Raw genomic sequence first — 19,280 nt, 5'->3', positions numbered from 1 at the left:
AGACAGGATTTCCCTGTATTCCCTGTGAGCCTGGAACTCACTATGTAGACCAGGCTGGCCTTGAACTCACAAAGATCCACCTGCCTCTGCCTCCCAAGTGCTGGGATTAAAGGCATGAGCAACCACACCTGGCTATATTTTACCTTTAATAAAAGAAAATTCACAGTATGAAATTTTTCTTGTGAAGTTTAAGTCATTTACATGTTCTGTAGGGGGAAGGCAAAGGTACATTGACACTGTGGAAGAGTAATAGGAAAAAAATGATGGGAAACCTCTTGGTGCCCAGGAATAGGAAAGGTCCAACATCAAGGCCTGTGTGTTTAGGAGGATGTGTGAAGTCAAGACCTTAGTGGGCCATCAACTGAGGTGGGAAATCCATTCTTGAGAATCAGTCCTCCCAAAATTAGAATATGCAAATAACAAAAACCTCCCATCTCCAGCAGAATCCCAACACAGAAATAAAGCCCTGCCTTATACAACCAATGACCTCAGGCAACTAGTAGGTGGAGAATGCAGCCACACAGAGAAGTCTGAATCTGTTGCCTAACCCTGGGTGGTCTTCCATCCTCTAATGTGATCTACCATCAGGCCATCACCAGAGAAATGTGGAACCATGGCTCATGGCTGTGGACCACAGCTACAGACTCACAGGAAAGGACCACAGTTCCAGGCTTGCAGTGGGAGACCATAGCTCCAGATCACAGGAGGCAAGAACTCTGGCTTATGGGAGAAGCCTACAGAAGGGACCACAGTTAGGGGTTCACAGGCAGGAACCACAGTTCTGGCTCATGGGAGGGAACCATAGCTCTAGGTTTAAAGGAGAATACTTCAGCTCCAGGCCTTTTGAAGGGGACCAGATATCCAGCTCAAGGGAGGAGGCCACATCACCAGGTTCATAGGCAGGAACTATAGGTCTGACTCATGGGAGAAGATAACAGGCCTGGGTTCATGCAAGGAGATCACAGTAAGTTATCACAGCTGCAGGACCATGGGAGGGTACCTCAGCTCTAGGTTCACTGGAGGAGACCACAGCTCCAGGCTTGTGGGAGACAACACCAGCCCAGACTCATTGGAGGTCATCACAGCTCCAGGATTATGGAAGGCGATCACAGTTCCAGGTTCACAGGAGGGGACCACAGTTCCAGGATCAAGGGATGGAGTCATAACTCCAGTTGTTCTGTTTCCTACTATTTTATTGTGTTCATCACTCTGTCCACATGATTATACTTGTATTAAAGAGAAAGAATTTTGGCTTCTATGTAGTGAAGAGAGGCAAGAGTTACTTGTTGTAGAGAAACATCAAAATTGGAGGAAAATCTCTTTTCAGTTTTGCTCAAAGAGGCAGTTGGATGAGTGTTTTCCTTTTCATGGTCAAGGATCCTGTTGGCTCTTTTGGTTTCTGTTTTCACATCTTGTTCCATGGCTGGGTGCAGCGTGACACGGTTCCGACCCATGGATAACTGCAACAGGGTGTACTTGGATTGGGGAGTGGGGACGTGGATGAGGCAAGTGGCAAGAGAAATGGAGACAAGACAGGGCTCTGATCAAGTCTCGTTTATTAAAGCACAAGCATGAGTTTAAATAGAGAATGAGAACAAAGAAGTGAAGAGTGAGTAATCAAATCAATCAGAACACAGGGGCCCTGACGCACTCTAAAGGAGGAATCTACTGATGAACGGAGAACAGGGCTGAAGAAGTGAAGAGTGAGTAATCAAATCAATCAGAACACAGGGGCCCTGACGCACTCTAAAGGAGGAATCTACTGATGAACGGAGAACAGGGCTGTTTACTAGAAAAGAGAACAAGGCTGCAGGCCAAGATTGTGGGCCAAGGCCGCGGGCTCTGTCCTGTGCCTGTGGGAGGATGGTGGGCAGAGTGGAAAGTCACCAACTCAGGACTGTCAGCAGTTTTGAGAAATGGCTGAGCCTCAGGCTCCCAACAGGTCCCCCTTTCTATTTATATTTTTAAAAGATGAAGTACATGCCAAGACTGGGATGGAAAGACCATGCCTGTCTTAGGTTGTCCTCTGCCAGAGTGAAAGCCGTTGGTGGCGGCCAGCATCCCGCTTCCCTCTGAGAGGATCTGACCCATCACTGGCTAACCAGCCTCCTGAAAGCTCCTGTCAATTGGCCATGGCCTTGGGGAAGAAACGGGAAATACCACTGTGGCACAGTGTCACTGAGAGAGAAATATGACTGTGGACCGGAGTCTGGAACCGAATCATGGTCAAACTGTGTGTAATTTGAATTTTGAATTTAGTGATATTGGCGGTTACCTTTACCCCAACCTATACTCTGTGCTGAGGTTAGGAAGAGCCTAAGTCCCCCCTCCAAGCAAACAAAAGGACCCTAAGGGGACAAATAGTGTACAGCACGGAAGGGCATTACACAAATAATTAGAACAATGGTGCATAAAGCATGTGGAACAATTAATGAATCACAGAGAGAATTACAGCATTACAGGCAAAGTCGAGAGAGGAGAACGGTGGGCACCAGGTGGTGGAAACAGTTTATAGGAAATGCAAACAGAGTCCAAAAAACCAGTCCAAAAAAAACTGGGAACACAGGATGCGATGATGGATGGTGTAGCGATGACACCATCGCAAAGCGAACGAGGCATTTAGGTACCCAACGTGTACTGTTAGCATTTTGTGGAAAAAATACAAACATGTCCTCTCCCCCAAATGAGGACAAGGGAGGATGTCACACCAGTGGTAGTTGTAGTAGCAACCAAGGCAAAAAGACCTAAAATAGCAGCAATTATTAGACTAATTATGCATTTACCACATCGCAGCAATTTTTTGGAAAATTTTATGTCGGAGCTGGAGAAACAACATTCGTTACCAAAAAATATAATATATATCTCCTAAGAACAAGGATCTTCTCTTTCATAACTGAAATACTGTACTCAAAAATTGTCGGGAGCTGGAGAAACAACATTCATTACCAAAAAATATAATATGGCTCTACAAACAGTTGACTTAAGCAGGAAATTCTGCCTGCACTAGTAACCTTGAGAAAGAATTTATGGCAAGGTTATCTTTCTCTTCCTCTTGCAAACAGTTCTCGGAAAAATGAGTCATGCAGTAATCTCTTGGAACATCTGTTGCTGAATTGCTCAGTCCCTCTCCCATACCCATAAGAATGCTGTAACCTTTGACCAACTTCTTCAACCCCTTCTAAATACAAACTGTATATAAGGAAAGCTTGCAATACAATAAAGCGACCCTTGACAAGTGGACTTGCTTGGGCTCCGTCTCCTCTTTCTCACCCATTTTTCTTTTCAGGGAGTGGTCCCCCTCGAGCTTTACCTGTACAGGGTCCCCGCAGGCGGGGGAAATTTTAGAATTAATTTTTGAGCAGGACTGCTTTTTTTGGATTGATGTCATAGGAATTTATGAAGAATTTTGTTGTGTCAAGATTATAATAGAGTCAGGAATAGGATCAAAGGCTATAGAGTTGTTAAGACAAGTATATAAATGATAACTTTGGCAAGTCATGTTTATGTCTTGAATGACCACATGTCTAATTAAGATTACTAGAGGAAAGTGTACACAAGCTATAATAATGTGACTTTTGACTGTAGCAAAGGGGAATGCTGGAAGCTATATAAAAAGTTTTATCAAAGAAGGGCACTGGTGTGCTAGCGGAATGATATTTTTTGAATTACATTTAAAGACAAAGTTTTTAGACTTTATTCAATTTGGTAGTCAATTACCCAAAGGGCTGCAATCGATTTAGGGACTAGCATGTTTTTATAATTTTCTCATAACAAAGATTGTCTTATAGAAACCAGAGCAGAAGACCACATTGTCACATTTTGGGAGAGATGGAACAGCTGGAGCCCTTATGTAGGCCAAGTGGAATCTATTGACCGAGCAGAGAAACGTAACACATCTGGAGGGCTATAATTGTATTTACTTGTTGGAACAACTTAATGTTTAGAGGATAGCAAAGAGGAACTCCAAAGCACAGAATTTTAGTAGTGATGAAGTAAGTACAATTTAAATCTCATCGTTTATTGTCAGGAAAATTGGACTGACCAATATTATAAGGGAAAAAAATATTTATAGGATCAGTAGGGACTACAGTAGTGGTCTCTGTATACATATAAGGACATAAGAGGGAAGGAGTAGGTACATGACACATATATAGAGGTAAGATGCATATAATAGGTGGGTGTGCAAGTTATGGTCATAGATGACAGCAAGATCAGTGGATCTGGAAACAGAACAATAAGGCCTATAAACAGGTCAAGCATAAAAAGAACTCTATATAACACAAGAGATATAGTCAAGGCAACAGAAAACAGATGAAACCAAGGAAAATGTAACTCAATAATGTGGCAACAACATAGGCAAAGAAAGCGTTATTATTAACAGAGAAGTTTTTGTAAACACAAGAGTGTCCTTAGCAATACATTTTAGGTAACCAAGGTAACATGAGTGTATATACTGAAATGAGCAAGAATTACACACAGGACCATCATTCGTTGATAAACTTTTGGGAGTTTTTAGTGCTAAAAAGCAATGAGTGTAGTGAGTGAGGAATTGTGTAGGACTTATACCAGTAAGAGCAGAGGCAAAGCGAAAACCAGAAAAGATATGTATAGTAACAGGAATATAGCATAACCGTTTATATTTAGGAACATTTATCTGTCATATTTGATTAGGAATAAGTCCATGAAGCTGAAATAGAATATCTTTAATACCCAGATTATTACTAAGCTCTAGGATTGATATGAGGCCTGACACATTATTTTTCACAGCAGTTGTTTGTTGCATAACCTTTTGTAATGGAGACATGGAAGATGTAGTATAAGTTAGTAATGGATTACATACAGTATTTTAAGCCACTTCTTTTGGGTCACCATATTGTAGCTGCATATCTACTTTGATAAGCTTTGAGTACCAGGCATAAAGATGAAGGAGAGGGGAATAAGTAGCAGAAATGTAATTGCAGCAGCAAGTCTAGCAGTAGAGTTGTTAAGCATTGGAGGAGGACAAAGACCTATTGTATGAAAAGAACTTATACAAGAGGAACCAAGGACAAAATTTTTTTAAGCAAGTTTATAAAATTAGGTTTTTTTGTGCACTGAATATTACACTTTGTTTTTGTAGTATATGTTGGAGTTGTCTTATAGACCTGGGAAAAAAATACTGTTAACCAATGAAGGAGGAATAACCTACAAAGAAAATAGCAAGGGTGGAAGGCAACCACGATGGCAGCAAAAGCAGAGGTGTCTTTTTTTTGTCTTTTGAAATTTATAGATCGAGGGTTTTGTGGAGCAAAAGAGGTGTGTATGTACCAAGCAGGTGTCTAAGGTAACATACAACAAACAAAATGACAAGAGAGGAAGGACACACACCTTAGTTTTAGAACATTTAAGAGTAACACAAACATAGGTTGTCAAGCCAACATAAAGCACATCCATGGAACAATAAGGTGACAACAGGTAACCATGGAGATACAAACAAACATAACATTTAAAGTGAGACAAACAAGTTAAAAAACAATTAATAACTGATATTAATGGCCAACTTGTAATTTTTTAAACTGTGTACAATATTTTTTATTTTAGATATCTTTTGTAAAATTACGGAAGCTGGAAAAGAGCTAAATAGATTTAAGAGCATTTTTGAGCGATTTTTGCCGCAAATTATCCATTTATTATTACCTGTAGCTTTAAGATTTATTTACAAGTAACTTCTGTCACAAGGTACTTGCTTAGAGTGTTTAGGATGTCACCTCACCTACCTGAGCCACCGGCCTGTGCTGTCGGGAAAGAACACAGAAAGATAAGTTTTAAAAACGCCAGGTTTTGAACAAAGCTGTGCCAGGCTCAAACTGAAGGAAATATGTTACATGGTATACCATTGAAACACAACATGTTGGGACTGGAACCCAGTGCAGATCTGCAAAAGGCACAGTATTGACATTGTGTGGGCATGCCTGATTTACATCCAAAGCATCACTGTGGATGGCCCTGGTTAGTGTTTTGACAGTTTTTTAACTGTTTTTTATTAGATTAATTACAGTATGTCTGTTTTTACAAGTTGTTTGTATGATTAATTTAGAGTAGTTTTTTTTTTTTTAGGAACCCAAGGAGACTGACCCCTGAGGTGGAAGCCCCTTTATCCAAAGAAAATCCTGTATGCCAAGGCACTAAAACATGTAAGCGGTTTTTATTTTTTATTTTTTTTACAGAGTCAGAGGGTCAGTCTGAACCTGGAAAATTTTTGAGAACAGAATCTTGTGAGAAGTAGCATGAGTCTGAGCTGAAAGGACCAGTTTTTGCCCAGAGTCAGCTTTTTACATTTTTAGTTTATTTTATATTAGTTTGAAATAACAAGCAAGAGACATTAGGCAGAAACCATCTTTAACAGGACAGTCTATTTGTAACATTTAGATTTAAATTTTTGTGCCAGAATTTAACGTTAGCTGTTTGATTTGGTTTTTTACTGAACTCTGAACGCTGGGAACCAGGTAAGGAGGAGGAAACTCTGGGAAAAAAAAAAATGCAAACTTGCTCTAAGATTTAAGCCTCACCTCAGGAATTTTATAAAGATTAATCATCTTTTTAGATGTATGCAAAAACTGGCTTGGAAACAATCTCCTTCCTGAAAAACTTTTGAGAACAACACTGAAAAGAACAGGCTTAAGTCTGAAGTGAAAGGCACACAATTTCCCTCCAGAGTTAGCTGTTAGCGTATTTAAGCAGCCTAGGTTTTTAGAAATCATCCTATACACAGTATACAAACACTTACAGTATTCACATGCACTCTGCCACACTTTTTCCTTCAGGAGGCAGAGGACCAAGAAACCTTGCTGTCAAAGCTTCTATGTGTATTATTACAGTTAGGAACGGCAACCATTGTTGATGCCCACTGCACCGGGGCCTGAGAATCATGTTGAAAAGCAGTGTTATGGAGCCTCTCGGGCACAGCCCGAGACTGGCTTCTCCTCTCACTTTTTAAGAGAAGAGTTTTGTGGAGATCTTTTTTTGATCTATATTTATTTGTCCAGTGTCTGCCTTTTTACATCTGGGGCAGATCTTTGGAGCTTTTTTTGCTATTACTCTTTTGCTGGTCACTCTCTGTTTTGCAATCTCAGGCGAAATGGCCACTCTTATCACATTTAAAACACCCCTTGCCTTTAGTCTTATTTTTATCAGCCCAAAAATCTTTCACAGTTAGTCCACTAAAAGCCGCTGCCATGGCAAGTCCCTGTTGATAAGACGGACCTATGTTTGAACACAGGCATATATAGCCAGTTAAATCCATCTCTTTTTCTTTTTTATAAGGTCTGATGGCTGCCTGACAGGCAGGATTAGCATTTTTATAAGCCAACTGTCGTATATACGCTAGTCCTCTATTAACATTTTTAAATATTTTCTCTGCTGTGGTCATTAATCGATTGACAAAGTCTGCAAATGGTTTATCAGGCCCCTGTTTGACTGAAGTGAGAGAAGCTCCTAGGTCCCCTTTAACTGGAAGTTTTCTCCATGCCTTAGTGGCAGCAGTTTGAATTTGTGTGAAAAGTCCTGGGTCATATTGTATTTGTTGTTTGTTAGTCCCATATTGACCTTTGCCTGTTAACATTAAAATCCCATCCATTCCTAGCTTGGTGGTTTTTTTTAGCTGTCTCCTTACAGTTTTTAAATTTCTCTGATTTTTATAATAAATAGTCACCCCCACTAAGGACCGCCCTTACTAATGTATTTTAATCAATAGGATTTAACCAATGTTTAGCCACACCATTTAAGATTGCTAAGCTATATGGGGCTGTGGCTCTGTACTGTGACACGGTGTGTGGCATGTGTGCATGGGGAACACTTTAAGTTGTAAACAGCAGCCTTTAAAGGCACAGAGAGCTCGGCCCGCTCTTTGTGCAGCCCCCTGCTGCCGGCTGCTCCATGCCACACCACAGGCTCATCGTCCCCGGTGGAACCGGAGGGCCGCACGGGCCACGGTGGGGGCAGGAGGCCCGGGGCACCATGCCAGGAACAGCGGGCCGGCCTCGGCCAGCGTGCGTGGGCTCCCAGTCCCCGCCACCACACAAAAATATCTGTGGGCAAAGAGATTAACCCCTGTGTGACCGTGGCCACCGCCGCCGCTCCTCTTCCCCCCCCCAGCTCCGAGTGCGGTGGCGAGTACGGCCAGCGGAGGAAGTGGCATGGGTGGTGCTTCTATTTTTTTTAAAAACAGCCCCACCAAGTCCTGGGCTCTACCCCTCTCCAGGCAGGGCTTGTGGAGGGCCCCAATGCATGGCTCCCCAACCATCCTGGATGGCCTGGAGGGGGATTTGCAATGGCTGCCTCGTCCTTGGGAATTTCCCTCAACTCTAGCTTGGAATTACTTTTAAAAATCTCTACAGCTTGGGTAATCGCTGCCACTACAGGTTTATGTTCATCTCTCCTATTTATCAATTTTTTTACTAAATTCCATTAAGAAAAAGCAGTAACCGGGACCTTTCCAGGTCCAAACACTGTATAAAAATCTTGTAATGCATCTCCTACTCTTCTCCATCTTTTCATATCTATAACCCCCTCCTGGGGAAACCAAGGACAAATGTCCTTTACAAAATCAAAGAATTGAAATAAATCCTCAGTTTTAACCTTTACTCCTCTTGCCTGTAGAGCTTCTATTAACTGTATCACATAAATCTGATGCTAGCTTAATTCTTGCCCCATGATTGAACGACCAACTTACCTTCGGCTCAGTCGCGGCAGGCTCCCATGGCATCTCTGAATTATTTGAGCGGGTGCGCACCCCTTTTTCCTCCATCGTCGGACCCTCACGTTGTCCCCAGTATCCAGGCCCCACGTTGGGCGCCACTCTGCAGCGTGACTTGGTTCCGACCCGTGGAAAACTGACACAAAGTACCTGGATTGGGGAGTGGGGCCGTGGATGAGGCAAGTGACAAGAAAAATGGAGACAAAAGACAGGGATCTGATTAAGTCTCACTTATTAAAGCACAAACATGATTTTAAATAGAAAATAGAAACAAAAATGTGAAGAGTGAGTAATCAAATCAATCAAAACACAGGGGCCCTGACGTACTCTAAGGAAAAAAATCTACTGATTACTAAAAAACAGGGCTGTTTACTGAAAAAAAAAAAAAAACAAGGCCATGGGCCAAGGTTGTGGGCCCCGGCTGTGAGCCAAGGTTGTGGGCCCCGGCTGTGAGCCAAGGTTGTGGGCCAAGGCCGCGGGCTCTGTCCTGTGCCTGGGGGAGTGTGGTGGACAAAGTGGAAAGTCACCAACTGAGGTCTGTCAGCAGTTTTGAGAAATGGCTGAGCCTCAGGCTCCCAACAGCTGGGGGTGGGGGCAAGTGTTGAGATTTTCTTGCTGGACTCACATTTTAAGTTCACTGAATGAAACATAAATGCCATTTTCTGCTTAGAACTCCATACCTTCACCATACCCTGCGCTGGGCCATTGGGGAGCACATGGCTAGGTCTGAAGAGCAGGAAATTTTTCTCACCATCCTTGTTGTCATCTTTACTACCATCCAACACCTTGGACCCTTTACTCCACTGCCCATTGAGCCCACATTTCACTATGCTGAGACCCAGCACCACTGTTGCTCTGGCGCTCATGGCTGTGCACCACCATTTTGACTCTCATTATTTTGAAAAGCTGGCAATATTTCAGTGCAATAACTCTGATTACATGAACCTTCAAAGTATGAGGTACAGAATGTCACTTTTGAGTCCTTGCGGAATATGTAATGTCAGTTGCTGAGAAACACAATGACGTAATTGTGCTAGAATTTACATTCCACTAATTCCATTTATATTTTGTTATTTGTCTTTATATGAGTTACTGAAAATGACTGGTGAACTGTGTGATCTTCCTTTCAAAAACCACATAATACATAAGTCAAATCATGAAAAGAAAGTCAGCTATCCAGCTATCCCAGAGGAAGAGTTACATAATCTTTGTCATTGGTCCCAACAAGATTCTTAGAAAAAGACAGAAAGAAAATTAGCTAAAAAGAGCTGAGAACTTCCGTCTACCAAGTGTATGGCGATATTATGAGTTCCTGAATAAGGTCTTGCCCTCCCTCTTGAACAGTTCTAGATTTAACTCAATGTGAATTACAGGATTTATTTTATTACTATACTCTCTGACACTATTTATAAAAGGGGTGGGGTGACCAGACAGGACTTTAGCAAGGATAGGGGTTTTCTTTTACTTTGATGAGACAGCCAAAGGACAAGAAACAAAAGAAAACCAGTTTAATGGTGTTATAAGAATTCTCCTCTGCAAAAGAAACAAAGTGAGGAAGGAGACAAAAATTATTTGAAACTACATCTGATAAGAACTTAATATCAATAATATATTAGAAGCATAAATAACTTTTAAAATCCTCATTATCAGATGGACAACAGAGTTAGATATTTCTCCAAGGAAATCATGTAAAGGTCCCGTAAGTCCAGGAAGAAATTTTCATCTCATTAATCACCAGATCTCAGCTTGACTAAAGGCTGCCAACCACTCCTGCTGTCAACTTTCCTACAGTGGACACTGAAATTTCCTCCTCTACTGTTTTTCTCCCTTAATTATTCCCTGAAAGTTAGGGTTCCAAGGATCTTTTAGGGATGAAGAAAGGTGACAATCATCTTCTATTATTGTACCATGCAGATGATGTGCATAGTCCCTGTCTGAGAGGGAACACAAGAATCTCTCCTTATTTTGTTTATTGATCTGAGAGGAGGCTTTGGATTTCCAGTCATAGAAGTTGGCTGGAATTTTAGTGTCATAGGGAGTCTAATTTGAGAATGTGTTCATAAATTTTCAAGATTATTACAAGGTTTAAGAATGCCATAATTATCCCAATCAAGGACATTAGACATGGTGAGAGCCAAGAAGGTCATGGACATGTTTGTTTATAATTTTGAAAGTTATAGAATGATCCTCTAAAAAGTGTATTTCTCAGCATCTGAGCTATTCCTTAACATAATATGCAGAGAGTAAAACTTTGACAACATGTTGTGTTACCAAATATGGGATAAAAAATAATCCTTTGAATACTATGAATTTTATATTTTTATTGATTCCAGAGTTTCATGCATTGCACTTGATCACATTCAGATTTCCTCTCTCCTCTTCAGTCCCTCTTCACTACCCCCTCCCAGATTTCATATCCTTCTTTAGTATCTATCTTCTTATTTACGTATTTATTGTTTGTTCATTTGTGTTTTTTAAAAAAGGCTTATTTATTATAATTCCTGCCTCCCAAGTGCTCCTGTGTTGAGTCACTGTCATAAAGTCTGGGCAACCTACCAGGTGTCACACCACTAAGGAAAACAGGCTCTCCATCTCCCACCATTCATCGATTGCTGACAGCTTCTCAGCTAGGGCTGGGGCTTCCTCCTTTCCTCATTCATGCTGGGTTCCTGTCTGGCTTGGATTTGCACAAGTCTTGTGCCTGTTGGAGGAATCACCATCCCTGATTTCCAGGTATACTACAGAGCAGTAATAATAAAAAACAAAATGGTTCTGGCATACAAAGCAGATATATTGATCAATGGACTAGAAATGAGGAGTCACATTGAAGTCCATGTACTTAGAATTATCTATTTTGTCAAAGGGACCAAAACACATATTGGGCAAAAGGCAGCATTTTCAACACAAAGTGTGAGTTAAACTAGGAATATACATGTAAATGAATGAAACTAGATCCCTATCACTCACCCTGCACAAACCTCAACCCCAAATGGATCAAGGGCCTCAATATAAGACCATATAAAGGAAGTAGGGGATACACTGGGGCTTATAGGTACAAGAAAGAACTTTCTGAACAGGACACCTATATATAGGCATTAAGACCGAGAATTTCCAGTTAGACATTAAGAAACTAAAAATATTCTATATTTCAAATGACATCACATTTAAGAGGCAACCTACGGAACAGGAAAAATAATCCTTACCAACTATACATCTGAGACTGCTACTTTCTAGAAAAAACAAGTCATAAAACTAAACATTAAAAAACCCAATTTAAAATCTAGCAAGGAACTAAAGAGAGAGTTTTCAAATGGTGAGACACAAATAGCTAAGAAATACTTTTAAAATATTCAATATCATTAGCCATCAATTAAATGCAAATTAAAACTACATTGATATTTCATCTTAAAACCAAACAAAATGACTAGGATCCAAAAACCAACTGATGACAAATGCTGGTGAGGATGTAGGAAAAGACAATCATTTCATTGCTGGTGGAGTGAAAATTTGTGCAGCCACTATGGAAACCTGTATCGAAGTTTCTCAAAAAGCTAAATCAGATCTCCCACATGATTCGATCATACCACATTCTTGGGCATATAACCAAATCTCTGCATCTTACTACAGAAATACCTGTTCATCCATGTTTGTTGCTGCCCATTCGCAGTAGCCTGGAAATGGAAGCAATGACACCATCATCAGCTGATGAATGAATAATGAAAAGTATGACGCATTTACACGATGGAATGTTATTCAGCTGTTAAGTAAAACAAAATTATGAAATCTGCAGGTAAATGGATGGAACCGAAACATTCATATTAAGTGAGTTAACCCAGACTAAGAAAGACAAATACTGAATATTTTCTCTCATAAGTGAATACTTACACAATCTTTAGATAAGTATGTTTCAACTGGAAAACACTTAGGAAACTAATCAGTGCCACATGGGTGTCTCACAGGAGGGCAGATAGAATGTAGTGATTATGAAAAAATTTAAGCCCTAGTAATCCTGTCTTTGTGAGACCTCACAGTAGGTAAGACAATATGAATCTTTTTTATATACCAGGACAAATTCTGGGAATTTTGACAAATTCTGATAAATTCTACTCATGAAACATGAAAAATGGGAATTTTGTCATGTTGTGAAAAGTCTATCAGGAAACATTGTAAATTATTTGCGATGTGAAGAATCAGTATGCTTTGAGGTCTTCCAGTAAGAGTTAAATAGACTATAGTTTGATGACAAAGCTGAAAACTAAAAAGAGGAGAGGGGAGTTAGTATAAAGAATAAAGTTGCAGGAAACCAACCTGACACAAGGAATCTGTGGCTATACATAAAACAGATGTATTGCTTATATAAAAGATAAACTGTCTCAATTTAGCTTCCCCAATAAATCTTTCATTAGATAAATTATTAGTTCTTTAAAATATTTTCTATCAAAATTAAGAATATGCCATGAACATAACAATTCTAATTTATTAGCACTTGTAAAATATTTTCTCTCATGAGCAAAATTGCAAACAATATTTGATTTTCAAACATACCAAAGACATATAAGTTCTTGACAGTAAAGATACATAATTAAGATTTCAAATATTTAATAATGCCTTTTTAATTGTGTTTGGAAGCACATATTAATTCAGTTACAAATAACATAAGCAATAAAAGTGAAATCCCACCAATGAACAGAAAGAATGTGTTCAAAATATTTAAAAATCAAGAATATTTAAGCATGCAAACGGTCTTGCAGAAATCATTAAATTTCTTTAAAAAGAATGTGAATTTAGTTATGATCATTTTAATGAAGAAATTGAAAAAAATTAAGATATGGGCCCCAAACGTTAAAACTTATCAGTTTTACATACTATAAATGGAATCAATGATATCAGACAAACATCATACATTATAGATTTTTTTGAAAAATAGTATTTTAAATTAAAAGGAAATATGTAGAGAGGGAGAGCTATTTGGGAGTTTGAGGAATTGGGAATAGGGAATGGGAGGTGTGAGTCTGATCAAGATTCATTGCATGCCTGCCTGAACTTTTTGAAAAACAACTTTTTTAAAAGGAAATAATTTTAGGGAAAGAAATAAGGGCAAATAGAGTTGAATTCCAAAATTACAAACAACTCTTGTCAACCAGAAATTCCTACATGGCAGTCACAGTATGGTGTATCAATATGACACCAATGAGAGTATATTAATAGGAAAAGTACTTATTAACAATTCTATACAACCTATCTCATTCCATACTCAAAGCAATAATTATTATTCCCATTATTGTCACAAGAATTTTTCTTTCCTTAACTCTTGTCATCTGAAGCTCTGCACTGGAATTCCACCACTGAAAGCACTGGTGGGCCATCACTCAAGAACAAAAGTGGACAAACGTATGTGTTTGACTCTATGCGGCAAATTATAATCCAGATAGAGCACTTGAAAAACACCTGTGCTTAACTTGATTTTAAGTTAATCTTGCTTCTGATTTCATTAGAAATTTCTTCAGTTGTCCTCCATTAAAGAGAGAGTACAGAAATATTTCCAGATTCGATACATGAGTGAGGTCATATAGTGACCATGTTAATTTTGAAGACTTGTCTTCTTGTGTTTACAGTAAAGTAAGATAAGACCCTGGCTCTTGACAATTCCTGGTGATTAAGTTAACCTATATAAAATACTTAGGGCAGGGAACAACATTATTTAAAACTTCTTACTTCATTCTGCCTCTATCCTTTATAAGAACTAAGGTTTGATACTTTGCTCAATAATATTCAGCTTTTCACCTCTAATTATTTAGAATGATACATCTACATATAAAATGTACACTGCCTACAACCTTAAGATGCTGGTTTGGCAAGAAGAATTTTGTCATTTTTGTCTAAGTATCTAACTTTTATTCTAATTTCTTTTTTAAAACTTTTATTGGGATTTTGTACATTTCATACAACAGTTCTTACTCAAATTTAGACCCTCCCCCCATCCATTTCCTGCCTCTCCCACTGGACCTCATGTATTCTGCCATATAAATCAAGTCCTATCCAGTCAAGCATTTGTATCCACATGTCCTTTTATGCAAATTCATCCACTGGAGTCTAGACAGTATATCTAGGGATCTTAAGTAAGGTCTACTGGCTCTCATTCAGTAGCAATGAGTCTCCAACAGTTTCCAGATTAGGACTGGCTGCTGCCCATTTCCCCTGCTTCACTCTGGGCTCTCATCTGATTGAGTTGGCTTGGGTCTTGAGCTCCACACCATGCAAAGCACACAGAAGGCCATAACTTCCAAATTTTAGAGAAAAAGATGCAGAGTGTGTGTTCCTAGATAGGACTCTTATATTAAAACTCACCCAAGGACCATTCCTGAAGGAGTGGAGAAGATTGTAAGAGCCAAGAGCCAAGGTTTGTCCACGAACATAGGGAGGCAGAGGCAGAGGCTTTCAGGCCACTGGAAGCTTCTACATGTTCAAATTTCTTAATTGGTCCAGGAGTTATCATTACATCATTTTTCTAGATTTTGTAACGTAATTATTTCAACTTATTTTTTAAGTACACTGCATAGAAGGAACAGAACATTTCATTATTTTGCAGGCTTATTTTCCATTTTGATTTTGATTTTAATTAGCACAGAATAATTAAACATATGTATAAGATCCAATGTGATGTTTCAGTACATGTATACATTAATATAACAAGCAAGTCTGGAAAATCAGCAAATCTATCACCTCATGCATATGTTTCTGTATGATCAAAATGTTCAAAATAGTCTCATTTAGTACTTCTGCATCATTTACGACAATATTGTTACCCATAGACATTTGCATTGTGACGTCAGAATCCTTCAGTCTAACAGCACTTTCTGATCAGTCTATCCCATTTCTATCACCCTCCCCAGACTGTGGTAACCACTCCTTTATTCTCTGCTTCTTTTAGATCAACCTTTCCAGATTCCATACGTGAGTGAGGTCATGTACTATTTGTTTTTTACATCATTATTCACAATAGCCAAGATGTCGAATCAACCTAAATGTCCACGAGCTGATGAATGGGAGAAAGAAAATGTAGTCTATACACAGTGGAATTCTATGTATTAAATGAAAAATAATGAAATCCTATCACTTGTGACAACATGGGCAAACCTAGAGGGATTAAGACAGCATAAGATGTACAGTACTTCTGAAACCCAACAGAGAGAGTGGCAGGACACTGGTGAAGACATAGCACAAAAGTTACAGAAATACTTAAGTCTGGAGGAGAATCTGTAGTCAGGAATATGCTGTGATGCTGTTGACCCCTGAGCCCACCCTCTCTGGAGCACAGCCCTGCCCACACCTGCCCATTACATCTCAGCACCCAGTAGACCCCTGTGCTGAAACCAGTAGTATGCTCCCATGCCTGGCATGCAGAAGCTGCCTATGTGACCATGAGAATTTCCCCTACATCTGGGTCTTCCCATCACAAAGGTACTAGCTGTATGTGGCTATTTAAATTGCAACAAAGTTAACTTCTTTTTAAACTATGTATTTTTATTAAATTTTTACGCTTTTCATACATCTTTAAGTTGAATTTAACTGCTGGGAGGTGCCAATGTGGCTTCCTCCTCCCACTGTACCTACCATAAACTGAGAAAATATTTCTCCTAACTACAGTTTAGGGAATAAAAATATTTATTGGGCTTACTAACAGAGCATATGATGGCAGTGAGGAGTTACTTACAAAGGTATGGACACCCCTCGGTCTTTCTTTTCCCTACATATTAGCTATGGTTTCCTGAACTTGTGGCCTCTGGCCCTAGATGGTCAAGCACCCTCTTCCTCTCTGGTTTCCCCATGTCTATCTTAGTCCCTTCCCCTCATGCAGTTAAGGTTGGCTGATTGGGCGGGAGGGGTGGCTATCTCCTTCTGTCCCTCCCTTCCTACAGAGAGTCTTAGGTCCAACCAGTTTGAAGTAAGCAGTGGAGAAGCTAGATAAGACATCCATCTGCTGCTGGTCATTCAAAGACAAGCCTGTCCAACACATCTTAATCATGTTTAGACCCTCTCCCCATCTGCACTCCCTATAAGCCCACCCACCAGATTTCATGCACCCTGTCATATATGGTAAGGACTGTTGAGTGAAGTTTGCATCTTCCAGATGCCCCTCAGTGAGTTCATTCATTAGAATCTGGTCAACCTATCCAGCATCACTCCCTTAAAGAAGACCGACTGTCCACCCAGCAGTGGTCATCTGCCAGTAGTTCCTTGGCTAAGATTGGGGGCTATTGCCCCTTTCACTACTTTTATGCTAGGTTTTTTCTGACTGAGTTTTGACTGAGACTGAAAGAATTACACACTATTCATGTACAAAGAATAAGTGTCTGTGAGATGAACAGCACTAAATCATGCACCTACAATGGAGCCTCTATACCTAAAGCTCATGGAACTTAGTGGAACGGGGGTAGAGAGAATATTACTGCATCTTTCAACTCTCACGAGCAAAGCTTCCTCATGTAACAGGCGGTGATTAAATACAGAAGGCCACCACTGGCCAAAGTATAGAGAACAAGGGATGAGAGTGTGCATTCTTGGATAAGACCCTATGTTAAACCTCACCTACCCAGGGCTCAAAGACCACTGCAGAAGAGGAGGTGGAAAGATTGTATGACCCGGAATAGTGCATGACTGTAAGGACAGAGTCTTCCAGGCTTCTGGGAATGTACTCATGTGAACATACAACAATGGTGATAGCATGCACAAAGCCCATGCTTTGAATAGTTTTGAAACCTGGATGTGTCCCAAGGGGCACTTACTCCTCCGAGGGGTGGGGCCTGCTGCAGAGAATTGACTACAAAGAGCTAGGGAGAGGGATCTGCGGAGTATTAGCTATGGAGGGAGGCACATTGGTACCATCTTGGAAGCAAGTGGCCCAGAAAAAAAATGGCCACAGTATCTTGCTGCATGGACATGAGAGGGGACGTTTACTGACCTGGAGCAAGACTGCAGTCCTGGGTGAGGCATGGAGAAAGGCTAAGGGAGACTTTGGGGTGGGGTAGGCAATCTGGAACAGTGGGCCACTGAGCCACAGAGTGGAATGGGCTACCAGGTTTTCACATTTGTAAGTTACTCTATTTCCCCTACCTAGAATACAAACTATGAAAATTCAGATAAAGGTATGTTATATGGCTTGTTTAATAGCACTAGGAGCAAGTGACCCTAAGAGAACTCAGGGGACATTAGTTCTCACATATGCTTTGTGTGATGGCTAATCCTGGGTGTCAACTTGACTGGACCTGGGATTAACTGAAAGATCTGGGATTAACTGAAATGAGAGAGATCTTGATTGGATCATTTGAAGCTAGAAGACACACCCTAAATGGGGGTGTTACCTTCTGATGGCAGCCCATATAAAAGGCCAAGGCAGAGGAGAATGCCAAGCTTCTTGCTACTTGCCTTCTCTCTTGCTGGTGAGCTCATCTTGCTGCTGTAGACTGAAGACTAGCTGATCTTTTGGAATTCATGAGACCTTCAGTGCCAGATTGGGATTACTGAGACATCCAGCCTTGTGGACTGAGTGACTACGGATTCTCAGCCTCTCCAGTGTGGCGCAGCCATTATTGGACTACTCGAACTCTATCCTGTGAGCTAAGCTGATAAATCTATATACATATATATATTCATTCTACTGGTTCTGTTTCTTTGGAGAACGCCAACTAATACATCTACATCCAGCCTTGTGGACTGAGTGACTACGGATTCTCAGCCTCTCCAGTGTGGCGCAGCCATTATTGGACTACTTGAACTCTATCCTGTGAGCTAAGCTGATAAATCTATATACATATATATTCATTCTACTGGTTCTGTTTCTTTGGAGAACGCCAACTAATACAGATTGTGGTACCAGGGGTGGTTCTAGAGAAACAGAATTGAAAGGAAGAATTTCTTTAATGGGCCTGTTGGTATTTGGAGCACTCACCTCTTGTGAAGAGCAAGAAATTAGTGACTCGATACATAAAATATTTGACAATTTGTGGAAAAATAAGAAAAATAATGATGCTGGCTGGTTACTTCTGGTATCTCTGGATAAAGTGATGAAAATAAACAATGACTTAATGATAAAATTGACAAGCTCCAGATTCGAATCAACAGTTTAAATGTTTCCAAGTGTGCCCTGGAAGAGAATCTTCTCTTCAGCAGCCAGAGAGCTAAAGCTGCAGAAAATCAAGCTGGAGCCCTTATTATAAGTTTGGCTAACCTACAACACAAATTTAATTCCCAGCATTGAAGGGTATCAGCACAAAAGGTGAAGGCATTGGTAGGAAAAGATTGGAATCCTGACATGTGGCATGGAGATGTGTGGGAGAACCCTGAGGAGGCTGAGGATATTGAATCCTCAGACTCTGAGGAATTTGAGTCACCTGATGAATTAATCTCCCCACTCTCAGCAGATCCACCCTCCCCACCCTTGCTTTAGGAAACTAATCCCACTGAGGAAGCTAATCCTATTCAGCAAGATGAAGCTGATGTCCCTCAGGGCCAAGTAGTTGTTCCCTCTAGACCTATAATCAGACTC

This window comes from Nannospalax galili, unplaced genomic scaffold (genome assembly GCF_000622305.1).
Source record: "Nannospalax galili isolate Female #2095 unplaced genomic scaffold, S.galili_v1.0 scaffold207, whole genome shotgun sequence".
NCBI lineage: Eukaryota > Metazoa > Chordata > Mammalia > Rodentia > Spalacidae > Nannospalax > Nannospalax galili.
Note: the sequence above shows the minus strand (reverse complement) of the source record.